Here is a 25,779-nt window from a genome sequence, read left to right as displayed (position 1 = left end):
GCTCCCATAGGGCAGAGGAAACCTGGACTTTCCACACACCCAAGTAAGAGGCATAGAAGGTGGCTCTGGAGAGTTTGGGGTTGGCCAAGAGGATGGTGAAGGATGAGGTATGCAGACCCCATAGCAGAGCCAGGTGGTGGGCAGCACAGTGGTAAATCACTGTGGCTGGAGCCAAGTGGATGCGTGGTCAGTAGAGAAGCCCAGCTCCCACAGCAATAGCCAAAACTGTCCTCACAAACAGAAAGGACACATGGCATCCATTGTGGGTGCCTGGGGACAAGAGCCCGTGAAGAACCAACACCTTTTCCCTGACACCACAGATAATGATGTTTGGTGATGCCCAAACCCCTTGGAGCTTAGATGACTGCTGGGCAGGAGGGGAAAAGAAGAATGCAGAGATTGTCTGAGTATTGGACCCAAAGACACATACAGTCTAAACTAGAACTGATGGAATGACCTTGAATTGGCAAGATTAGCTTTTCTTCCACAGGCTAGGAAGACGGGAGTCTCTGAGAGCTAAGCTGGGTTCAAGAGCAAAGAAATAAAGTTGTATCTGGGAGCTCCAGACTTTCTGTCTGTGAATTTGGACACAAGTATGTAGGAAAAGAAGGGGGAAATCAAAGCAAGACTATGAAAAGGTGAGCTGACTCCTCAGATGGACAATGTCTGAACCTCCGAGATACATACTCAAGTCTGTCCTGGGCTTCAGGTTACACAAACAGTCACCCCAAACCCATCATTGAGGCTCAATAGAGTTTGAAAACAGCAGAGTTGGAAAACAGCACGGTTTTTGAGGGGGAGGATTGCAAAACCTCAGAGACTAAGGCATAGCGTCTTTCCTAAGCCCAGAGGGGTGGCTGCCCTACACCTACAGGTGTGTCATCACTTCAAAACAAGAAGGGACACCTCTGGGGTGGAGATAAGGGAGTCCTGAGCACATGTGGCCTAGGGTTTCAGACAAATTTCTTTCCACAGCTTTGTATTATTCACAAGGTGAAGCATCTTCCAGCATCTGACACAGTGCGTGCCTGGAGTAGTATGAATTAATGCATGCCATTACCGTCTCCTGCTGGTTCAGTTACATGCTCATCTCATCATTGTCCCATAGCAATGATCATGCTGTATGACAATTACTTCTTGAGCTGCTTGTCTCCCCTGATGAACGCAAGAGCAAAAGCAAGGACTGTGCCTTCTGTTTTCATAGCTCCAAGTTTATGTAAATAGATAAAATGTAAAATAAATTTCAAAATAGTCAATCCCCACTTCCTGAAAGAGCAGCAGGAGCACAGGGAGATGAAGGGGCTGCCTGTCTTCTACCTGCCATGTCATGCTGCCTTTTCCTAGCACTGTCAAAAGCCTGTTTTAAATGCCTAGGCCATAATCTAAAACACTGAAGGCATCTTTAATGGAATATTTGAAATAGCTGGAATATTTATTGCATTTTACTTTTTTCGAGAGAGACAGAGGGTCTCATTCTGCTGTCTAGGCTAGAGTGCAATGGTGTAATCATGGCTCACTTCAGCCTTGACCTCCCAGGCTCAGGTGACCCTCTCACCTCAGCCTCCCAAGTGGCTGGGACTACAGGTATGTCCCACCACACCTGGCTAATTTATTTACTTATTTATTTGTAGGGGCAGTGTTTCCCCATATTGCCCAGACTGGGCTTGAACTTCTGGGCTCAAACCATCCTCTTGCCTCAGCCTCCCAAAGTGCTGGGATTACAGGCATGAGCCGTTACGCCCGGCCTTTCTATTTCATTTTATTTCCCCATGGGGACTTTCAAAATTTGGGCGTGATTAACACTGGACTTTACACAGAAAATGCACAACTGGCATGAACTGGATGGGGGTAAATAACCTGCCTCATCACTGTGAAAAGGAAGTGACTCTTTTCTGCTCAGAAAGAAGATATCAGAAATCCAGGGCAGTTTCCACATTGTGATAAGATGCCTATGTGAAATCAAATAAGGAACACACAAAAGGAAGTAGCAGCATAAAAGGCACAGAAAAAGACAAAACTCAACCTCACCCAAAAGTCATGATGGGTTTTGTTGAGCATACCATTGACCTGTTTCTACAATCTGAGAATCATTTTCCCTAACTACAGTAGTTGTAAAACTGGATGATAGATCAATGGCCTGCCTGTATTCATTTTCTATTGCTGTTGTAACAAAGTACTACAAACTTTGTGGTTTAAAAGGAGACAAATTTATCTTACAGTCCTAGATGTCAGATAACCTAAAATCAAGGTGTCAGCAGGGTTGCATACCTTCTGGAGTTCCAGGGAAGAATCCGTGTCCTCACCTTTTCCCTTCTAGAGGCCACCTGCAATCCTTGCCTCAGAGTCCCTCCCATCATCCCAGCCTCTACTTGTCATCACACCTTCCTCTCTGACTCTGACACCCTACCACCCTCTCCTAAGGACCCTCATGTTTACATTGGGACCACCTGAATAATGTAGAATATGCTCTTCATTTCAACATCATTAACTTGTTTTGATTCTTTTTCATTTATTTCTTATGTCTTTCTCATTCTGTCACCCAGGCTGGAATGCAGGGGCATGATCACAGCTCACTGCAGCCTCTACTTCCCAGGCTCAAATGATCCTCCCACTTCAGCCTTCTGAAGTAGCTGGGACCACAGGCATGCACTGCCACACCTGGCTAATTTCTCTGTTTTCTTGTAGGGATGGGTTTTTGCCATGTTGTGCCGGCTGGTCTTGAACTCCTGGGTTCAAGCTAGCCTCCCATCAACATCATTAACTTAATCAGAGCAGCAAGTGTCACATACGGTAACATAGTCGCAATTCCCAGGATTAAGATGTGGACAGTGGACCTCTTTGCGGGGGCATTATTCAGCCTGACCCTGACTCAAGGTCTGGGTCCTTTCCTCTCCTTTTATCCCACCGTTTTCTACATTCAGTCAGAGATTGTCAGAACACAATTAAAAAAGAAGTGAGATTGGGGCTGGGGACTGACAGAGGTGCACTGCATGCTGGGAAATGTGGTTTCTAAAATCAAGGGCTGTGGGTAGGGCCAGTGACCAGAAGAACCCTAGTGGAAGTGCATTCTGGGAGTTGCAGATTGTCATGCCCTAGCTCTGTTACAGTACCTGAGAGCCAAGTAGTGGAGATGGGGACACAGCCTGCCTTAGTGCAAGAGAAGTGCTCCAGACAAATGACCGCCAGACAGGGTACTGTGCACATACCCTGCCATCCATCTAAGGAGCTGAAAAGGGGCTTTGGTTTCTCCTTCTGGCTTGCCCTCTTTCAGCCTCAGAGTCCATATATACAGTCCAGAGAGATCTTTTCATATCTGAAATGCAACCCAGAGCTAAATTCAAATTTTATCCCTTGGCATTCCTAGAGCCAAGGAAAACAGGAAATAGGTATTTCCACCTCTGGCATGGAAAGTAAGGTGATTAGGATCAGTCCAGCTTCCTAAGATAACTAAAAAATCTGGATTGCTTTTTAAAGCATCAAACATCAAAAAACACTAGTGAGAAATTATTGAGCTCAAATCTAAGAGAGGTTAAGAACCCAGAGAGGTAAGCCCAGTGCTCAGAGGTAAGCCCACTGCCTTTATTCTGAGTGTATTTGATTTGTTGATCCAAAGATATAGTTGAAAACTTAACCTGGCAAATTCCCAAACCCAAGAAGACAAAGTCAAAATGCAGAGCCCACCAAAAATAGGTACAGTGGTAGGACATCCCCTCTCCAGGAACCCAGAAAGACATAGCCTCAGAACAAAGTGAATTGGAAGAAAAATCCCATAGTGACCTGCAGCCTGGTTTTACCATGCCTCAGTGGCCAAGGGAAGCTCAAGAATTGAACTTAGATTAAGGAAGGCCCAGGCTAGTAGTACCTCTAAGCACCTAGCAGAAATAAATGAAAATGCTCTCAGGATGAACATGTCGTCATCTTAGGCTTCATATACTACTACAAACAACTTTTCAAACACTACAATGAATACGCAGTGAAAGATAACCAGGCACACTTAGAAACCAAATACTATATGTAAAAAAGAGCAGAAAGACCAAACAACAGAAATAGATACACAAAGACCTAACTACTAAGATTATCATATGCAAACTATACAACAATTATGCAATGTTTATAGAAATAAGACAGAGGCTTAAAAGTTTTAATAGAGACCTGGAATATATATTTAAAAGTAGCATGATGGAGCTGAAAAAGAACCAAATAGAAATTCTAAAATTTAAAAATGCAATAACCAAAATCAATAGCTCACTACAGGATGATTTGATAGTACATTATACATGGCTGGAGAGAGAATTGGCAAACTGGAAAAAGGGAGAGAAGAAACTATTAGAATGCAACACGGAGAAACAAAGAGATAGAAATACAAGACAGAATCAGAGACCCTGAGGATCCAGGGAGGAGGTCTAACGCGCTTTTTGAAATCCTGGAATAATCAAGGGGAGAGTGGATGAGGCAGAGGCAACATTTGAAGAGATCATTGGGATATGGTTGGCATCAGGATCCCTAAATATCCATCAGTTGCGTTCTGCAAGCTTTCCAGGAAATAGCCAGCTGGTTGGCTCAGAGCATGCAGAGCTCCTCAAGGGGGCAGTGTTGCTTAGCGCCAGACGCCAGTCTCAGCATCTCAGCTGTGACAAAGTCCAGATGCTCTTCACTGATGGAAGAGAAGGCGGTTAGCTAGAGGAAGAAAGTGCATGTTCCAACCTCAAGAACTCGTGTATGCAGAGATTAGAAGGCAGAGAGAGGAAGAGACAGAGACCAACAGAGAATATGAGTAACTTCTAAAAACAGAAATAAGTTCAGTATGCCTGGGGCATAGAGGCAGGTGATGAGATGATAGAGAAGACCCCAAAGGATGAAGAACCTCATGAACCATAAAGACACTGAGGCCTCATTCTATGGGTTATAGAAGCTATTAAAAGATTTCAAGCAGGGAAGGAATCCGATTCACAAGTTAGAAGAAACACTCTGGGTAGAGCATGAAGAGTTCATTGAAGTGAGGAGTGTGTTGACTGGGGCACCATTAAGAGGCTGTTAGATGTCATCCAGGTCAGAGCTGACAGTGACGTGCTTTATATAATGGCATTTAAGAAATGACAATACCTAAAATCAAACAAAAAAAAACATCTATTTGCTGCCAAGTGGTCAAATCAACATATGTGGCTTAACCACACAAAATCTAGATTATGTGGCCACCTCCATCCGTGAAGCAGTCACCAAAATCCAGTGAAGAAACACCACCCATCCAGTACCACCAAAGCAGTTCTGTCATGTGTGTTCCCTGCCTGCACAAACCTGCATGTACATATCACGGGATAGAGACTCCTGAAGGACTGAAAGGCTGCTCTGGTGAGGCGGCCTCTGTTTAAACCAGCCCCACGTGAAGAGAACATCCCTTGAGACGAATTTGGAGGCCAGGATTAAAGCCTTTTGGAGGCCAGAGCAAATTAAGATTTTTACGTAAGAACTAAAAAGTATTTTGATCATGAGACATTGGGTAGCTTGTCCCCCTCACTAAGGAGCAGGAGTGTTGTGCGTGGGGCCCACGTGCTTCTACATGGTGTTTGACTCTGTATACAAAGTCTAGTCCCAAAGTTCAAGGTGCCTGAAGAAGCCCAAGTACAAATATGTGAATATTGGCTATGCCAATAAACCCATCATCTCAACCAAGGAAAAAAAAAAAAAAAAAAAAAAGACAATACTTGATGTTGGCAAGGTGCCAAAAACAGCCACTCTCAATCACTGCTGCTGAGATAGTGAGATAGTTAATTGATGCAACTTTTTGGAAAGTAATTTAGGAATATATAACAAACGTTTAAAGATGGATATACCTTTTGACTCAGTTATTCCATTACTAGGATTTATCTTAAATAAATAAGAATGTGCAGTCCATCTCAATATTAGTCATAAGAAGAAAATATTGGCTGGGTGCAGTGGCTCATGCCTGTAATCCAAGCACTTAGGGAGGCCGAGGTGGGTAGATCACCTGAGGTCAGGAGTTTGAGACCGGCCTGACCAACATGGTGAAACCCCACCATGTAATCACGACTGTAATCCCAGCACTTTGGGAAGCTGAGGCTGGCGGATCACAAGGTCAGGAGATCGAGACCATCCTGGCTAATACAGGGAAACCCAGTCTCTACTAAAAATACAAAAAATTAGCCGGGCGTGGTGGCAGGAGCCTGTAGTGCCAGCTACTGGGGAGGCTAAGGCAGGAGAATGGCATGAACCCAGGAGGCGGAGCTTGCAGTGAGCCCACATCGAGCCACTGCACTCCAGCCTAGGGAACAGAGCAAGACTCTGTCTCAAGAAACAAACAAACAAACAAAATAATTAGCCAGGCGTGGTGGCACATGCCTGTAATCCCAGCTACTTGGGAGGCTGAGGCAGGAGAATTGCTTGAACCTGGGAGGCAGAGGTTGCAGTGAGCTGAGATCGCACCATTGCACTCCAGCATAGGCAACAAGAGCAAAACTCCATCTCGAAAAAAAAGAAGAAAATATTGAAAACAGCCTAAAATGTCCAACATTGGGAAACAATCAAATATATATGCACAAATAATATTTATGATTAAAAATTGTATCATAAAAGATTCATTTTCTTCTTTGTACTTTTATCTTTTAAACTTTTCTATAATTTACAGGGATGACATCTGGAATTAGGGGAAAAAATCAACTTCACAAAATAACACAAGGAATAAGTATCAAAAATAAAAATTATGCAAGGCATATGCTTTGGCCATTACATAACAAAATTAAAAATATGGTACTGTGTGTATAAACTGCTCCAGCCAGGAGGGATGCAAATAATATCACATTTTATTTATTTCTCAAATTAATTAGAACTGGTTTGAGACCCCACATTGCACACTGGCAGGAGTCATGGACTTCCTTCTTGGGGCTTCCCCTTTTCCACTGTGGGTCTCTTGCAGTCATCAAGGAGTTTACCAAAAAGGAAAATCAACAGGCTTTTATCTTCAAGTGCAGAATAATCTGGATTTATTCAGTTGCCGCTGCCTTTGCCATAGTTGTTCCTTGCTACACAAGGCACCATTTCCAGCCCAGGTTTTCTTCTATCTATCCCGCACTTCTGGTCCCTGTTGTCCCAGAGTTGCCCTATCAGTCACAGTCCTTCAAAGGGCCACAGGGTCATGAGCAAACCCATTTCTTTGAGGTGAAACTTCCTTCTCCTTGCATGGGCCCCAGGATCACAGCTCTTGGTATGTGGACCTATCTGTCACCCACAGCTACTTTTCTCTAAGGTCCTACCACTCTAGAGATGTTTTGCAAAAGAGGGTGCCATCCTCCTCTCTTCCTAAAATCTGTCTCTATTCTAGGACCTGGGGACCACACCAAAGGCTGGGGAGCTTTTGTTTTTTTTATCTCCACTCTTGTCACCTAGGCTGGAGTGCAGTGGCACTATCTCAGCTCACCACAACCTCTGCCTCTCAAGTTCAAGCGATTCTCCTGCCTCAGCTTCCTGAGTAGCTGGGATTACAGGTGCCCACCACCATGCCTGGCTAATTTTTGTATTTTTAGTAGAGACGGGTTTGCGTCATGTTGGCCAGGCTGGTCTCGAACTCCTGACCTCAGGTAATCTGCCCGCCTCGGCCTCCCAAAGTGCTGGGATCACAGGCGTGAGCCACCGCACCCAGCCAGGAGCTTTATTTTTCATCCACCATCACATACTCCCACATCCTCCTGCTGAATTAAACTGTCATCACATTCCTTTCTTTTATGGTGCTCCTTGATTGTCTATCACAAAATGTCAAACTTTAGAAATGCACACAAAAACATGGGCGACCAAATTTTAAAAAGTGAGCCAAAATTTTCAACTAACATGTCACAAAAAAATATTCAAATGCTCAATGAACATATGAGAAGATGCTTGCTTTTCTTAGCCATTAAAGAAATGGACTTTAAAACTACATCCATCAGAATGGCAAAAATGAAAATGAAAGTACTAACTGTTAGAGAGGATGTGGGGCAGCCATAACTCTCCCAGACTATTGTTGAAAGTATAAATTAGTTACAGCCGGGTGCAGTGGCTCATGCCTGTAATCCCAGCACTTTGGGAGGCCGAGGTGAGTGGATCATTTGAGGTCAGGAGTTCAAAACCAGCCTGACCAACATGATGAAACCCCATCTCCACTAAAAATACAAAAATTAGCCAGGCGTGGTGGTAGACACCTGTAATCGCAGCTACTTGGGAGGCTGAGGCAAGAGAATCACTTGAGCTCAGGAGGCGGAGCCTGCGGTGAGCCAAGATCACACCACTGCACTCCAGCCTGGGAGACAGAGCAAGCCTCTGTTTCAAAAAACAAAACAAACAACAACAACAAAAAAAACAAATTAGTTACTAACTGCTTTGGAAAACTGGCAATTTCTTTTTTTGAGATGGAGTCTCGCTTTGTCACCCAGGCTGGAGTACAGTGGTGCAATCTCAGCTCACTGCAACCTCCGCCTCGTGGGTTCACATTATTCTCCTGCCTCAGCCTCCCGAGTAGCTGGGACTACAGGCGCCTGCCACCACGCCCGGTTAACTTTTTATATTTTTAGTAGAGACGGGGTTACACTGTGTTAGCCAGGACGGTCTCAATCTCCTAACCTTGTGATCCGCCCACCTTGGCCTCCCAAAGTGCTGGGATTACAGGCGTGAGCCACCGCGCCCAGCCTAAAACTGGCAGTTTCTACCACACATTAATATATGACCCACTAATTACATTTCTAGGTGTATACTTAACAGAAATCCAAGAATATATTCACCAAAAGATGGGTACTAAAATTTTCATAATTATACTATTCTCTTTTTTTAATTAAAAACTTTGTTATAATAGAGACAAGGTCTCGCTTAAGTTGCCCATGCTGGTCTCAAACTCCTGGACTCAAGTGATCTGCCCGCCTCGGTCTCCCAAAGTGCTGAGATTACAGGCATGAGCCACCACACCCAGCCACGTACTATTCTTAAAAGCAAAAATGGAAAATTATCCAAATGCCCATTAATCAAGACTGGATAAATAAATGGTAGGATAATCACCCAATGGAATACTATGTGGCAATGAAAATAAATGATCTGGCCGGGCGCGGTGGCTCAAGCCTGTAATCCCAGCACTTTGGGAGGCCGAGACAGGCGGATCACGAGGTCAGGAGATCGAGATCATCGTGGCTAACACGGTGAAACCCCGTCTCTACTAAAAAATACAAAAAACTAGCCGGGCGAGGTGGCGGGCACCTGTAGTCCCAGCTACTCGGGAGGCTGAGGCAGGAGAATGGCGTGAACCCGGGAGGTGGAGCTTGCAGTGAGCTGAGATCCGGCCACTGCACTCCAGCCTAGGCAACAGAGGGAGACTCCGTCTCAAAAAAAATAAATAAATAAATAAAAAATAGAAAATAAATGATCTGCTTTAACGAAGTTGACAAGCAATGGGGAAAGGCCTTTCTATTCAATAAATGGTGCTGGCATAACTGGCTAGCCAAATATTGAGGAATAAAACTGGACCCCTACCTCTCACCATATACAAAAATTAACCCAAGATGGATTAAAGACTTAAATGTAAGACATAAAACTAGAGATCCATTCCAAGATGGCCAAATAGGAACAGCTCTGGTCTGCAGCTCCCAGCGTGATCAATGCAGAAGACGGGTGATATCTGCATTTCCAACTGAGGTACCTGGTTCATTTCACAGGGACTCGTTGGACAGTAGGGGCAGCCCATGGAGGGTGAGCTGAAGCAAGGCAGGGTGTTGCCTCACCCGGGAAGCTCAAGGGATCAGGGGATTTCCCTTTCCTAGCCAAGAGAAGCCATGACAGACTGTACCTGGAAAAATGGGAGACTCCCATCCAAATACTGTGCTTTTCCCAAGGTCTTAACAACTGGCAGACAAGCAGATTCTCTCCCATGCCTGGCTCAGAGGGTCCCATGCCCACGGAGCCTTGCTCACTGCTAGCGCAGCAGTCTGAGATCCACCTGCGAGGCAGGAGCCTGGCCGGAGAAGGGGCGTACACCATTGCTGAGGCTTGAGTATGTAAACAAAGCAGCCAGGAAGCTCTAATGGGGCGGAGCCCACCACAGCTCAGCAAGGCCTACTGCATCTAGACTCCACCTCAGTGGGCAGGGCTTAGCTGAACAAAAGGCAGGAGACAACTTCTATAGACTTAAACGTCCATGTCTGACAGCTCTGAAGAGAGCAGTGGTTCTCCCAACAAGGCATTTGGTTCTGCGAATGGACAGACTGCCTCCTCAAGTGGGTCCCTGACCCCTGTGTAGCCTAACTGGGAGACACCTCCCAGGAGCGGTCGACAGACACCTCATATAGGCAGGTGCTCCTCTGGGACGAAGCTTCCAGAAGAAGGATCAGGCAGGAATATTTGCTGTTCTGCAATATTTGCTGTTCTGCAGCCTCTGCTGGTGATACCCAGGCAAACAGGGTCTGGAGTGAACCTCCAGCAAACTCCAACAGACCTGCAGCTGAGGGACCTGACTGTTAGAAGGAAAACTAACAAACGAAAGGAATAGCATCAACATTAACAAAAAGGACATCCACACCAAAACCCCATCTGTAGGTCATCAACATCAAAGACCAAAGGTAGATAAAACCAAAAAGACGGGGAGAAACCACAGCAGAAAAGCTGAAAATTCTAAAAATCAGAGCACCTCTTCTCCTCCAAAGGATTGCAGTTCCTTGCCAGCAATGGAACAAAGCTGGACAGAGGATGACTTTGATGAGTGGACAGAAGTAGGCTTCAGAAGGTTGGTAATAACAAACTTCTCCAAGCTAAATGAGCATGTTTGAACCCATAGCAAGGAAGCTAAAAACCTTGAAAAAAGGTTAGATGAATGGCTAACTAGAATAAACAGTGTAGAGAAGACCTTAAATGACCTGATGGAGCTGAAAACCATGGCACAAGAATTTTGTGACGCATGCACAAGCTTCAATAGCTGATTCAGTCAAGTGGAAGAAAGGGTATCAGTGATTGAAGATCAAATTAATGAAATAAAGTGAAAAAACAAGGTTAGAGAAAAAAGAGTAAAAAGAAATGAACAAAGCCTCCAAGAAACATGGGACTATGTGAAAAGACAAAATCTACATTTGATTGGTGTACTTGAAAGTGATGGGGAAAATGGAACCAAGTTGGAAAACACTCTTTAGGATATTATCCAGGAGAAGTTCCCCAACCTAGCAAGGCAGGCCAACATTCAAATTCAGAAATACAGAGAACACCACAAAGATACTCCTCGAGAAATTGTCAGATTCACCAAGGTTGAAATGAAGGAAAAAATGTTAAGGGCAGCCAGAGAAAAAGGCCGCGTTACCTACAAAGGGAAGGCCATCAGACTAACAGCGGATCTCTCTACGGAAACCTTACAAGCCAGAAGACAGTGGGAGCCAACATTCAACATTCTTAAAAGAATTTTCAACCCAGAATTTCCTATCCAGCCAAACTAAGCTTCATAAGTGAAGGAGAAATAAAATTCTTTACAGACAAGCAAATGCTGAGAGATTTTGTCACCACCAGGCCTGCCTTAGAAGAGCTCCTGAAGTAAGCAATAAATATGGAAAGAAACAACTGGTACCAGCCACTGCAAAAACATGCCAAATTCTAAAGACCATCGATGCTATAAAGAAACTACATCAATTAATGGGAAAAATAACCAGCTAACATCAATAATGACAGAATCAAATTCACACATAACAATATTAACCTTAAATGTAAATGGGCTAAATGTCCCAATTAAAAGAGACAGACTGGCAAATTGGATTAAGAGTCAAGACCTGTCAGTGTGCTGTATTCAGGAGACCCATCTCACATGCAATGACACACATAGGATCAAAATAAAGGGATGGAGGAAGATCTACCAAGCAAATGGAAAACAAAAAAAACCAGGGGTTGCAATGCTAGTCTCTCACAAAACAGACTTTAAACCAACAAAGATCAAAAGAGGCGAAGAAGAGCACTACATAATGGCAAAGGGATCAATTCAACAAAAACAACTAACTATCCTAAATATATATACACCCAATACAGCAGCATCCAGATTCATAAAGCAAGTCCTTAGAGACGGACTAAGAGACTTAGACTACCACACAATAATAATGGGAGACTTTAACACCCCACTGTCAATATTAGACAGATCAATGAGATAGAAGGGTAACAAGGATATTCAGGACTTGAACTCAGCTCTGCACCAATCAGACCTAATCGACATCTACAGAACTCTCCACTCCAAATCAACACAATATACATTCTTCCCAGCACCACATCACACTTATTCTAAAATTGACCACATAATTGGAAGTAAAGCACTCCTCAGCAAATGTAAAAGAACAGGGATCACAACAAACTGTCTCTCAGACCACAGTACAATTGAATTAGAACACGGAATTAAGAAACTCACTCAAAACCGCTCAACTACATGAAAACTGACAACCTGCTCCTGAATGACTACTGGGTAAATAATGAAATAAAGGCAGAAATAAAGATTTCTTTGAAACCAATGAGAACAAAGACACAACATACCAGAATCTCTGGGACACATTTAAAGCAGTGTGTAGAGGGAAATTTATAGCACTAAATGCCCACAACAGAAAGCAGAAAAGATCTAAAATCGACACCCTAACATCACAACTAAAAGAACTAGAGAAGCAAGAGCAACAAAATTCAAAAGCTAGCAGAAGGCAAGAAATAACTATGATCAGAGCAGAACTGAGGGAGATAGAGACACAAAAAACCCTTCAAAAACTCAATGAATCCAAGAGCTGGTTTTTTGAAAAGATCAACAAAATAGACAGACCACTAGTCAGACTAATAAAAAAGAAAAGAGAGAAGAATCAAATAGATGCAATAAAAATTGATAAAGGGGATATCACCACCAATCCCACAGAAATACAAACTACCATTAGAGAATACTATGAACACCTCTACACAAATAAACCAGAAAATCCAGAAGAAATGGATAAATTCCTGGACACATAACACCCTCCCAAGACTGAACCAGGAAGAATTTGAATCTCTGAATAGACCAATAACAGGCTCTGAAATTGAGACAATAATTAATAGCCTACCAACCAAAAATAGTCCAGGAACAGATGGATTCACAGCTGAATTCTACCAGAGGTACAAAGAAGAGCTGGTACCAATCTTTCTGAAACTATTCCAATCAATAGAAAAAGATGGAATCCTCCCTAACTCATTTTATGAGGCCAACATCATCCTGATACCAAAGCCTGGCAGAGACACAACAAAAAGAAAGAGAATTTTAGACCAATATCCTTGATGAACATCTATGTGAAAATCTTCAATAAAATACTAGCAAACTGAATCCAGCAGCACATCAAAAAGCTTATCCACCACAATCAGGTCAGTTTCATCCCTGGGATGCAAGGCTGGTTCAACATATGCAAATCAATAAACATAATCCATCACATAAACAGAACCAACAACAAAAAACACATGATTATTTCAATAGATGCAGAAAAGGCCTTCGACAAAATTTGACAGCCCTTCACACTAAAAACTTTCAATAAACTAGGTATTGATGGAATGTATCTCAAAATAATAAGAGCTATTTATGACAAACCCACAGCCAATATAATACTGAATGGCCAAAAACTGGAAGTACTCCCTTTGAAAATTGGCACAAGACAAAGATGCCCTCTCTCACCACTCCTATTCAACATAGTGTTGGAAGTTTTGGCCAGGGCAATCAGGCAAAAGAAAGAAATAAAGGGTATTCGATTAGGAAAAGAGGAAGTCAAATTGTCCCGGTTTGTAGAGGACATGATTGTACATTTAGAAAACCCCATTGTCTCAGCCCAAAAATCTCCTTAAGCTGGTAAGCAACTTCAGCAAAGTCTCAGGATACAAGATCAATGTGCAAAAATCACAAGCATTCCTATACACCAATAACAGACAAACAGAAAGCCAAATCATGAGTGAACTACCATTCACGATTGCTGCAAAGAGAATAAAATACATAGCAATCCAACTTACAAGGGGTGTGAAGGACCTCTTCAAAGAGAACCACAAACCTGTACAAAATACAAGAGGACACAAACAAATGGAAGAACATTCCATGCTCATGGATAAGAAGAATCAATGTCATGAAAATGGCCATACTGCCCAAGGTAACTTATAGATTCAATGCCATCCCCATTAAGCTACCAATGACTTTCTTCATAGAATTGGAAAAAGCTACTTTAAAGTTCATTTGGAATCAAAAAAGAGCCCGCATTGCCAAGACAATCTTAAGCAAAAAGAACAAAGCTGGAGGCATCATGCTACCTGACTTCAAACTATAATACAAGTATACAGTAACCAAAACAGCATGGTACTGGTACCAAAACAGATACATAGACCAATGGAACAGAACAGAGGTCTCAGAAATAACACCACACATCTACAACCATCTAATCTTTGACAAACCTGACAAAAACAAGAAATGGGGAAAGGATTCCCTATTTAATAAATGGTGTTGGGAAAATTGGCCAACCATATGCAGAAAACTGAAGCTGGACCCCTTCGTTACACCTTATACAAAAATTAACTCCAGATGGATTAAAGACTTAAACATAAGACCTAAAACCATAAAAACCCTAGAAGAAAACTTGGGCAATACCATTCAGGACACAGGCATGGGCAAGGACTTCATGACTAAAACACCAAAAGCAATGGCAACAAAAGCCAAAATTGACAAATGGGATCTAATTAAACTAAAGAGCTTCTGCACAGCAAAAGAAACTACCAGCAGAGTGAACAAACTACAGAATGGGAGAACATTTTTGCAATCTACCCATCTGAGAAAAGGCTAATATCCAGAATCTACAAAGAACTCAAACAAATTTACAAGAAAAAAAAAACAAACAATCCCATCAAAAAGTGGGCAAAGGATATCAACAGACACTTCTCAAAAGAAGACATCTATGCAGCCAACAGACACATGTAGAAAAGTCCATCATCACTGGTCATTAGAGAAACGCAAATCAAAACCACAATGAGATACCATCTCGTGCCAGTTAGAATGGCAATCGTTAAAAAGTCAGGAAACAACAGATGCTGGAGAGGATGTGGAGAAATAGGAATACTTTTACGCTGTTAGTGGGACTGTAAACTAGTTCAACCATTGTGGAAGACAGTGTGGCGATTCCTCAAGGATCTAGAACTAGAAATACCATTTGACCCAGCCATCCCATTACTGGGTATATACCCAAAGGATTATAAATCATGCTACTATAAAGACACATGCACACGTATGTTTATTGCGGCACTATTCACAATAGCAAAGACTTGGAACCAACCAAAATGTCTATCAATGATAGACTTGATTAAGAAAATGTGGCACATATACACCATGGAATACTACACAGCCATAAAAAAAGACGAGTTCACGTCCTTTGCAGGGACATGGATGAAGCTGGAAACCATCATTCTCAGCAAATCATCACAAGGACAGAAAACCAAACACCACATGTTCTCACTCCTAGGCGGGAACTGAACAATAAGATCACTTGGACACAGGGCACGGAACATCACACACTGGGACCTGTGGGGTGTGGGGGCATGGGGGAGGGATAGCATTAGGAGAAATACCTAATGTAAATGATGAGTTGATGTGTGCAGCAAACCTACATGGCACATGTATACCTATGTATCAAACCTGCTCGTTGTGCACATGTACCCTAGTACTTAAAGTATAATTTTTTTAAAAAAGAAAAAGAAAGATATAAAACTATAAAAAGTTCTAGAATAAAACCTAGGAAATATCATTCTAGACATCAACCTTGGCAAAGAATTTATGACTAAGTCCTCAAAAGCAATTTCAACAAAAAAATTAACAGGTGGGACCTAATTAAGCTAAAGAGCTTCTGCATAGCAAAAGAAACTATCAATAGAATAAACAGGCAACCTAGAGAATGGGAGGAAATATTCACAAACTAATACGCAGAACCTAAAAGGAATTTAAATAATTCAACAAACAAAACACAAATAACCCGCTTGAAAAGTGGGCGAAGGACACAAACAGATACTTCTCAGAAGACATACATGTGGCTAAGAAACATACGAAAAAATGCTCAACATCACTAAAGAAATGTTAATCTAAAACATAGTGTCATACCATCTCATACTAGTCAGAATGGCTGTTATTAAAAAGTCAAAAAATAACAGATGTGGACAAGGTTGTAGAGAAAAGAGAATGCTTATACATTCTTGGTGGGAATGTAAATCCACTCAGCCACTATGAAAAGCAGTTTTGAGATTTCTCAAGTAACTTAAAACAGAACTACCATTCAATCCAGCAATCCCATAACTGGGTACATACCCAGTGGCAAATAAACCATTCTACCAAAAAGACACATGCACTTGTATGTTCATCACAGCACTATTCACAATGGCAATGACATGGAATCAACCTTGATGCCCATCAACAGTGGACTAGATAAAGAAAATGTGGTACATATACATCATGGAATATTACACAGCCATAAAAAAGAACAAAATCGGCCGGGCGCTGCGGCTCAATTTCGTAATCCCAGCACTTTAGAGGCCGAGACGGTGGATCACGAGGTCAGGAGATCAAAGACCATCCTGGCTTAACACGGTGAAACCCCGCTCTACTGGGGTAAAAAATACAAAAAATTCAGCCGGGCGCAGATAGCTACGGCTTCGTAGTCCCAGCCACCGGAGGCTGAGGCAGGAGAATGGCTGAACCCGGAGTGCGGAGCTTCGCGAGCTGAGATCCGCCACTGCACTCCAGCCTGGGCGGCAGATGCAGACCGGCCCAAAAAAGCACAAAACATGCCCCTGCAGCAACATGGATGCACCTGGAGGCCATCATCCAAAGTGAATTAATGCAGGAACAGAAAACCCAGTATCACATGTTCTCACTTATAAGTGGTAGCTAAACACTGAGTACACATGGATATAAGGATGGGAAAAATAGACACTGGGGACTACCAGAGAGGGGAAAGAGGAAGGGAAACAAGGATTGAAAAACTATTAATACCTATTAGGTATTATGCTCACTAGCAGGGTGACAGGATCATTCACACCCCAAAACTCAGTATCACACAGTTTACCCATGTAACAAACTTGCACATGTATCCCCTGGACCTAAAAGCTGAAATTTTTAAAAATTAAAAGCTGTTCTGGCTTTGCCTCCACCTCATATAAACCTCCCTGAGGCCTCACCACAAGCAGATGCCACCACGCTTCCTGTACAGCCTGCAGAGTCATGAGCCCATTAAACTGCTTTTCTTATAAATTAAAATCATAATAGGCAGGACATGGTGGCTCACGCCTGTAATCCCAACACTTTGGGAGGCCAAGGCAGGTGGATCACGAGGTCAGGAGTTCAAGACCAGCCTGACCAAGATGGTGAAACCCCATCTGTACTAAAAATACAAAAATTAGCCTGGCATGGTGGCAGGCACCTGTAATCCCAGCTACTCGGGAGGCTGAGGCAGGAAAATTGCTTGAACCCAAGAGGCAGAGGTTGCAGTGAGCTGAGATAGCACCACTGCACTCCAGCCTGGGTGACAGAGTGAGACTCTATCTCAAAAAAAAAAAAAAAAAAGAAATGCTGGTATTATCTATTTCTTGACCTGGGTGCTGGTGACATGAATGTGTTCACTTTGTTAAAATTCACTGAGCTGCACATTTTTGATATGTGCACTTTTTGGTATATTATACTCCAGTAAATTTTTAAAAATAATATATGTTACCTCATTTTGTGGTCACAATCATATGATAGAGGTATTATGTCTACTATACAGATGAATATGTTGAGGCTCAAAGAAATTGAATAATTTACTCAAGGTCATACTGAAAGTATGTGATAGAGCCCGAATTGGAACTAAAGTCTGTTGAAATCTAACGTCATGCTGAAAGATTACTCTGGCCTTTCTTAAGGTTCGATTTGATCCTTCCCAAAAATCTTCATAACTGTGTCTTTTCTCTACTTGTCTGCTTTCCTAGAGGTTCCATACCTTTTTATTTTACTGGGAAAATTCCTCTCAGTTTTCAAGGACCAGCTTAATTCCTCTCCTCTGTAAAGTCTGTCCTGATACCTCTCCCCATCCCCAGCTGTTTGCAACAGGGATCCAAAACTCACATGCCGGCAGATGCGCAGCAGATATTAAATGGGGGAAGCAGCTGGATGTGTCACAGGGGGAAGTGAAGTCTGCGACAAAATTGCAGAGGGCAAACCCCACCTGGAGGAAACAACAGCTACTCGGTTTCAGCCAACTGCTGCAACTCAGGAATGCAATGTTAAGATGGCAGAAGTCTGGATTTGTATACAAAATCTTCCTTTTAAATGCTGCCTTTAAAGAATTAAAACAAAAAGTACCATCCCTGTCAGCCAAGCATAGCATGTCTGAGGCTGGATTTAGCCTATGGATCCAAAATTTGCAATCTCTGCTTAGAGCTTGGCAAGATTAGATGAGACCCAGCTGATTAAAAACTGACCAACCTCTTCCCTTGAGGTTTACCTTCTCCCTGCTGGAAGCATTCTTTAGATACGGCAGATGAGAGTAGTCTATTAAAATTCAAAGCTTTCGTTGTTCCCTTCACTTATAGCCCCCAAAACCTGGGAGGAAGAACTGATAGAAGCATTGTGGGTCTCCCTAAAGCCACCACCATCCCTTAATGTCCTATGATGTACTCACTCAAAGAAGCATGAGAGAAAAAATAAAGCAGCATTTGAAACAGAATGAAAACTGCCACATTGGGGCAGTATAACTACATCCTGCTGGCAATTGCCAACCACCTGGGTTTCCTCAGGCCCAGCCCCAAATCCCTGGAGGAGCCCTGCCTGATAAATAAAGCAGGCCAAGAGGGGGAGGCTTATAGAGGGTGAAGTATCAATTTAGGACACTATGTTCTCTGGTTTAGAGCAAAAATTGAACTTGAAAATAGCTAGATCCATTTGGTGAGAAAGGATCAGGAAGGGGATTAGAGGAAAACACATTATTAAAGATTCTTATTGGTGTTTTTCCCTTGGGGATTCCTTGCCACTGGCTCTTGTGCTTTGGAAACAACCCAAGTAGAATTTGCTTTTATTAGCAACAAAAAGCCAATTTCTTTTTCCTATTCAATGGAAGGGGAAAATGAATAAACAGACCTGGGCCTACAAAAAGGTCAAAAATTTCCGAAAGTGTACTGTTAGGCCAATCGTTTGAAAGTTGGAATGCATTTTGGTACATTCCAAAGTGTTGTCTAAGAATTAGATTTTCATAAACGTGTCAAAAGAACCTAGTTGGCCCATAATAAAACTAAAATATTAATTTTGCAATTGAGAAGAAAGTAATACTGTCTTAAGAAAGAATAAGAGCCAGGCGCGGTGGCTCATGCTTGTAATCCCAGCACTTTGGGAGGCTGAGGCAGGTGGATCACCTGAGGTCGGGAGTTCAAGACCAGCCTGACCAACATGGAGAAACCCCGTCTCTACTAAAAATACAAAATTAGCCGGGGTGGTGGCACATGCCTGTAATCCCAGCTACTCGGGAGGCTGAGGCAGGAGAATCGCTTGAACCCGGGAGGCAGAGGTTGCGGTGAGCCGAGATCGTGCCATTGCACTCCAGCCTGGGCAAAAAGAGCGAAACTCTGTCTCAAAAAAAAAAAAAAAAAAAAAGAAAGAAAGAAAGAATAAGAAAACAGAGCAAATATATTGAATAATTCAGTAATCATTTATTAAATCTTTGGTTTGTGCAAGATGCAGTTGATTTGAGTGTGATGTTTAGGAGATCAGCTGCGGCCTAGCAGAGAAGGTTTAGTGGATGAGAGGAGGAGAAACCTGCTTAAAGTGGGTGAAGAAGGAGGAGGAGGTGAGAGAGCAGAGCCAAGTGAGATTGTTCTTTATAGGACCTCCATTGGGGAAAAAGAATGTTGTCCTGATAGCTGGAGGAGGATTCAGGTCCAAGGTGTTAAAGCTGTTGGTATTCTCTGATGTGCTTTTAGGCTGCTAGAAAGAAGTAAACATAGAGGGAAAGGTAGAAATACAGGTAAAAGAGGCAAAATCAACTGATACATGTCCCTGTGCAAAGACTATTAGTTATTCCCTGCTGTCTGATCTCGGCCTCCCTTCCTTAGGAAGAGAGCCCTTATTGTAATGCACCTAGCTAAAGACTACTTCCCCAGCCTCCTTTGTAGCTATGTGTAGCCTTGTGACTAAGTTCTGGCCAATAAGTTACAAGCAGACATTTTAGGTAGACATTTAGGGAAATTATTGACTTGAAGAAAGCCCCTTTGTCCTTCCTACTGTCAAAACATACAAATATTAAAAATATAATTTCCACACATTATCTGAGCATATCCTAAAGTATAATTAATCATTGATGAGGGAAGTCAGTAAGATGACAAAGCAGGTTCAGTAGAAATAAACAAACAAACAAAAAACACCAAAAACTCTGAAATAACAATGCTAAGTTAGATGTAAAAGTGACGAATGTTCTGCAAGGTTAGAAAACCATCTCTGCTGGTTCTCATCTGCATCTAATCAGTTCTTCTAAGTTAACATCTAACTCTCCAGTCTGAACTCTAATCAATAGTACCAAAAGAGTAGTTCATTTCCCAAGAGTGAGATGACCATTAGGGGAACTGGACAATGCTTTAGTATGACACTGGCAGGATATGAAGTCATCCTTTTGCATTATTTCCAAGTTTGGGGTAATTTTCCTGAACACTACCTTCCTTCCTCCTGCTGACTGGAATGTGGATACAGTGGCTGGAGCTGCAGTAGCCACGAGGATGGAAGCCGCAAACCAGGATGGCAGGACAGAAAAGGAGAAGGAGACCGTGTCCCTGGTGACCATGGAGCCACCAAAACAGCTCTGCACCACCTAATTCTGGATTTGTTTTATAAAATAAAATTAAAGTTATCTCTTACATAAGCCACTGCTATTTTGGATTTCTCTTAGACATAGCCAAGTCTTATCATCTAATGGAGCAGGAGGGAGATAGAGAGAAAGAGAGAAAGAACTATGTAAATAATGCTGGAAATTCAATGGGCAATTGCCCTCAATGGGTTGTCTACAGGCAGACAGAGAGGACTTTTAGTGAAACCTACTGAAGAAGGTATGGATGATTTAGCAGTTTCCCAACCACAGACAAATAAGAGAAATGCATTATTTATACCAGTGGGTATTTACTACAATCTTGTAAAAGAAACTGAAGAACTAACTAAAGACTACAGAGAAACTGACAAAGTTGTCCACAAAAACTTAGATGATGACACCAAATGGGAAATAAGAATATTCTCAGCCTAGACAACATGTTGAAACCCCATCTCTGCCAAAAAATCCAAAAAGTAGCTGAGCGTGGTGGTGCGCGCCTGTAGTCCCAGCTACTCGGGAGCCTGAGGCACGAGAATCACTTGAACCCACCAGGAGGCAGAGGTTGTAGTGAGCTGAGATGGTGCCTCTGAACTCCAGCCTGGGTAACAGAGTGAGACTCCATCTCAAAAAAAAAAAAAAAAAGGAATATTTATAAATTTGCTCAAGTGTTACAAAAAGCTAGCTTGATTTATTTTATCAATATAATCCCTCCTTGGAATTGTATGCTATATATTATAGTACACATTATATAGTATATATACCTTATACTTATAAATACTGTCTACTTGATATACTCACACCTGCATATTACTTTACAGTATTGTATTCCCAAAGCTATGTTTGACCTACTGCTATGGGTGACTTAAGAAAACTTCTGAGTAATTCTAACTATATGTGACTCTTGCCTATGGGCTGACTAAAGAATCTAATCTCCGTCTTAAGATGTGATGCCACTCCAGAGAAGCTGAAAGGTGATCTCATCAGTAAGACTGGTAGAGAGATGAGCCTTAAAACTGCTGAGAAGGAGGGAGGTTGAAAGCAGGTCAGTCTGTTGGCTGGGAAGGAGGAAAGTAAAGAAGTTCTCAGCTGATAGCCTCAATATTCTCAGTATGCGACAAGCCATCTGTTGAGAACAGGTGGGCAATGGGAGAGGAAGACTTTCAAGATGCTTGGGAATGTGATGCAGCTTTGGAATCGCTGAACAGGGAATGGGTTTGGGAACTGCCCAGAAACTTGTAAGATGATAAGCAAAAGCACACGCCTAAGCATTGTACACGACTCAGCTCTAAATTGGCATCCTCTTCCTTTCCCCCTATTTCCAGTCCCTGCCAGGGAACCCGGGGGATAGGGAAGGGAAAAGATCAAGCTGTTTTCTATTAAGCCTCATCCACTACTCAAAGTAAATATGGTCCAATCAGTAAATCAGATAACATGTAGCAAGTTGTGCAATTTTGTTATATTTGTCTAGGAACTGAAGTTTTAGTCATGTATTTCAAGCTTATTTTAGAATTAAACTCTGTTCCTTGTACAATGTGGACACTTAATAAATGTTGAATGATTAGCTAAACACAAGCAATTGAGACTTTTATAGCGTCCAAGTTCTGCAGAAGCCATTGTTTAGAAGAAAACTTGTTAGGGGCCATTGTCTGCAGGCACTCAGAATGGTCCAGCGTTTGACACAGCGACGTAGGCTTTCCTACAATACAGCTCCTAACAAAACTAGGCTGTCCTGAACCCCTGGTAATAGAATTGTTTACCTTTACGCCAAGAAGGTTGGGAAAGCACCAAATTCTGCATGTGGCGTGTGCCCAGGCAGACTTCGAGGGATTCGTGCTGTAAGACCTAAAGTTCTTATGAGATTGTCCAAAACAAAGAAACATGTCAGCAGGGCCTATGGTGGTTTCATGTGTGCTAAATGTGTTCGTGACAGTATCAAGCGTGCTTTCCTTAACAAGGAGCAGAAAATCGTTGTGAAAGTATTGAAGGCACAAGCACAGAGTCAGAAAGCTAAATAAATATGAAACTTTTTTGAGTAATAAAAATGAAAAAAAAGAAAATTTGTCAAGAAATGAGTCCTTCAAATGGCAACATATTCACCTGCACCCACTTGTGAAGACCTCTAGGATCTGAGGTCCCTGTTGTTGCTGTTTCTTCTCTCTTCTGAGGTCATACCTTCCTCTTTCTTAAACAGTGCTTCCCTTTGAAGCGAAAAAGAACTGGGAAAGGAGTTCTGAGAGAAAAGGGCTGAGCATGAACATTACAACCTTACATAACAGACATTTTTATCTCACGATTTAAACCTAATACTGTTTTCCCTTTAGTGGCTATATTTACTTTTGAGAGCACAGTATTTAAAAATGGCGTGCTGTGCTGAATTGCTCTCCACTGTCCCGTCCGCCCTGGGACTTTGTGATATCATCGGAGTGGTTGGCTATGTTTGTGTTTGATGGCCATGATGCTAATGAACCAGTGCAGTGTCTTTTGTGGATAGACAGTGGGAAGCGCTCTTCGTGTCCTTCTGGGTTTTAACACAACCAAATTTTTAAAATGCAGGAGGCAGAATCTGGCAGAGACCTTCTAGCATTGGCCACCTCTTCTCATGGGCTCAATGTCTTAGTATTTAAATGAAGAGTGAGCTCAGTTAGCCATGAAAGGAAAGAAACCATTGCTTTCTGCAGAAGGCAAACTTCTCCAGCACCTAAAGAAACTTAGTTGAGCCAAGAGGGTGGCAGACTTCCTCTTTGAGACAGAGGCAAATGTGACCCTGAATGGAGAAATAGACTGGGTTTGGAACAAAGTTAGCAGACTCAGAGAACTTGGTTTGAACTCCCTCCCAAAGTGACCAAATAGGAATTTTGTACCCAACTTGTGTGACAGTAAGCAGCTTTCATCTTCCTTACTTTCCTGGCCATTGTAAGAGAGCTGCTGATACAACAAAGAAAAGGATGGCAATTTTGCCTCTGGGCTACAAATGCAGAGCCAGATCATCTTTACTGTGTTCCTACTCCGTGCCAGACAGAAACCAAAATATAAAGAAAGGACGCCCCATGTTCAAAGTCAGTGACCTCAGCCAGGCACGGTGGCTCACACCTGAAATTCCAGCACTTTGGGAGGCTGAGGCGGGTGGATCACCTGAGGTTAGGAGTTTGAGACCAGCCTAGCCAACATGGTGAAGCCCCATCTCTACTAAAAATACAAAAATTATCTGGGCGTGGTCATGCACACCTGTAATACCAGCTACCCGGAAGCCTGAGGCAGGAGAATCACTGGAACCCGGGGAGTGGAGGTTGCAGTGAGCTGAGACAACACCACTACACTCCAGCCTAGGCGACAAAGCGACACTCCGCCTCAAAAAAAGAAAAAGAATACAAAAATTAGCCGGGCGTGGTTGCGCGTGCCTGTAATCCTAGCTACTTGGGAAGCTGAGTCTCGAGAATTGCTTGAACCTGGGAGGCGGAGATTGCAGTGAGCCAGGATCACACTACTGCACTCCAGCCTGGGTGACTGAGTGAGATTCTGAGATTCCGTCTCAAAAGAAACAAACAGAAAACCACAAATTCAGTGACCTCAGAACAAGCCCTGCAGCATCCACAACAAAGTCAGGAAGCAGTTGTCACCGGGCCTTCATGAGGGTCTGTGTGTTGCTGCCAGTAGACCAGGCTGGGGAGCTGGACATGGGAGGTGAGTGGCTGGCTTCTTTCTCAAAAAGGGATGCATTACCAATAAACGCGCTAGAGAAAACCATAACGTGCAATGATCAAACTCACATGCAGGGGAGGAACAGAGCGAGGGGGCATTGGCGAGGAAAATACAACCACTGTCCGTAGAAAGAAGATAACTTGCTAGGAAAATAGCACACTTTCACAAGAATTCTTTTACAAACCCTAATTTTTAAACACACACACCACAAACAAACAGTAAGACAAAATCTGAAACCTCATAAATTTAATGTGACTGAAATACATCTGGACAAAAATCACTTGGGTGTTGTGCTCTTCCTCCATTACCTATACTGCCAACTGCAGAAACGTGGAAGAGAAGGGAGGGAAGGGGTGTGCATGTCAGATCAGATGCACTAGAGAGGGCATAGCCGAAGGAGAAGCAGAAGTGAGAGGGTGGGAGAGGGCAAGACCCTGGCATTTACAAGGTGCTGCAGAAGTGTTTCCAGCAGAGGATTTTCTTTTTTTTTTTTTTTTTCTTTTTTTTGTTTTTTGAGACGAGTCTCACTCTGTCATCTGGGCTGGAATGCAATGGCACGATCTCGGCTTACTGCAACTTCCACCTTCTGGGTTCAAGCGATTTTCCTGCCTCAGCCTCCCAAGTAGCTGGGATTACAGGTGTAATCCCATGCCTGGCTAATTTTTGTATTTTTAGTACAAATGGGGTTTCACCATGTTGGCGAGGCTGGTCTTGAACCCCCAACCTCAGGTGATCTGCCTACCTCGGCCTCCCAAAGTGCTGGGATTACAAGCGTGAGCCACCACACCCAGCCAAGGCAGAGGATTTAAATATTAACCGTGAATTATGACTGACAGCCTTTCAAATTTTTAGAGCTCTGAGTAAAACTGAAACGCCTGTTTGAGCAGTGCTTCTTCCAATATGAGCCATCCTGAGACTGGACCATGCAGGCTGTGACTCCACAGGTCCTGTCCAAATGAGATAATGAGGCTCTTATTGCCCTTCTGTGAGCAGGTTAAATTGAGAAAAATGAAATCTTTCCCTTTGATTATTTCAAGTACTTTCTTTACCACCCCAGCCCAATCATGTGCCAACCTCTTCATAATCTACATATTACGGCAGCAGAATACATCCTACTTATTATCACCCATTTAAAATTAAGCATTTGTATGCAAAGCAATTTTCTAATAATACAGTAATAAGGAACATAAAGCTGTACCATAAGGGTTTAATTCAAAAAGAGTTTCAAAGTAGCAGTCAAAAGAGAGAT

General features: G+C 42.7%; 1 pseudogene; it reads left to right on the top strand.

The window, feature by feature from the left end:
* The first annotated feature begins 22,492 nt into the window (after window positions 1-22,492).
* LOC116276384 lies at window positions 22,493-22,872 on the top strand (annotated as a pseudogene).
* The last annotated feature ends 2,907 nt before the right edge of the window (window positions 22,873-25,779 follow it).

This window comes from Papio anubis, chromosome 8 (genome assembly GCF_008728515.1).
Source record: "Papio anubis isolate 15944 chromosome 8, Panubis1.0, whole genome shotgun sequence".
Classification (NCBI taxonomy): Eukaryota; Metazoa; Chordata; class Mammalia; order Primates; family Cercopithecidae; genus Papio; species Papio anubis.
Note: the sequence above shows the minus strand (reverse complement) of the source record. Positions and strands in the feature narration are given on the sequence as shown.